This window comes from Penaeus monodon, chromosome 27 (assembly GCF_015228065.2).
Source record: "Penaeus monodon isolate SGIC_2016 chromosome 27, NSTDA_Pmon_1, whole genome shotgun sequence".
Classification (NCBI taxonomy): domain Eukaryota; kingdom Metazoa; phylum Arthropoda; class Malacostraca; order Decapoda; family Penaeidae; genus Penaeus; species Penaeus monodon.
Genome location: NC_051412.1, coordinates 26,441,211 through 26,441,637, shown reverse-complemented (window position 1 = coordinate 26,441,637; position 427 = coordinate 26,441,211). Strand labels below are relative to the sequence as shown.

Here is a 427-nt window from a genome sequence, read left to right as displayed (position 1 = left end):
TCCCCACCGGCACGCGGGCGGATAGGGCGGCACGGGGGCGCAGTGGCTAGAAAGTAGATTTAGAAGCTGGGGAAAAGGCCGTTGAAAAGCTGCGAAGGATAGACACCGGCTTGGGTCCGGGAGCTCCCCCCCCCCCATCTCCCTTCCCTCCTCCTCCCCCCTTCCCTCCGCTTCCCTCCTCTAGCCTTTGTTGGACAGGAACCCACGCCACACTACCCTCCTATGTCCTCCTCGCCTCCGGTCCCTCTCCCTGCTGCCTAAGGACGAGGCCTCGGCTTTTCCCTCTCGACCAACACGTAAGGATGTTTCGTTGTTGGACGCCTGGCATTTGTTGTTGTGCAGGGAAATGGGTTATCGGGATTTTAGTGTGTTCTGTTCCAAATGCCTTGTTGGAAATTTGGGGAGTTACGTTTGGCAACCACAGGAG

The 427-nt window shown here is 58.3% G+C and overlaps 1 protein-coding gene across 1 annotated transcript in view; it reads left to right on the top strand.

Moving 5' to 3' along the window:
• LOC119590733 (longitudinals lacking protein, isoforms H/M/V-like) overlaps nucleotides 1–427 on the top strand; it is a gene marked incomplete in the record, with an annotated part of 51,210 nt that overhangs the window by 377 nt on the left and 50,406 nt on the right.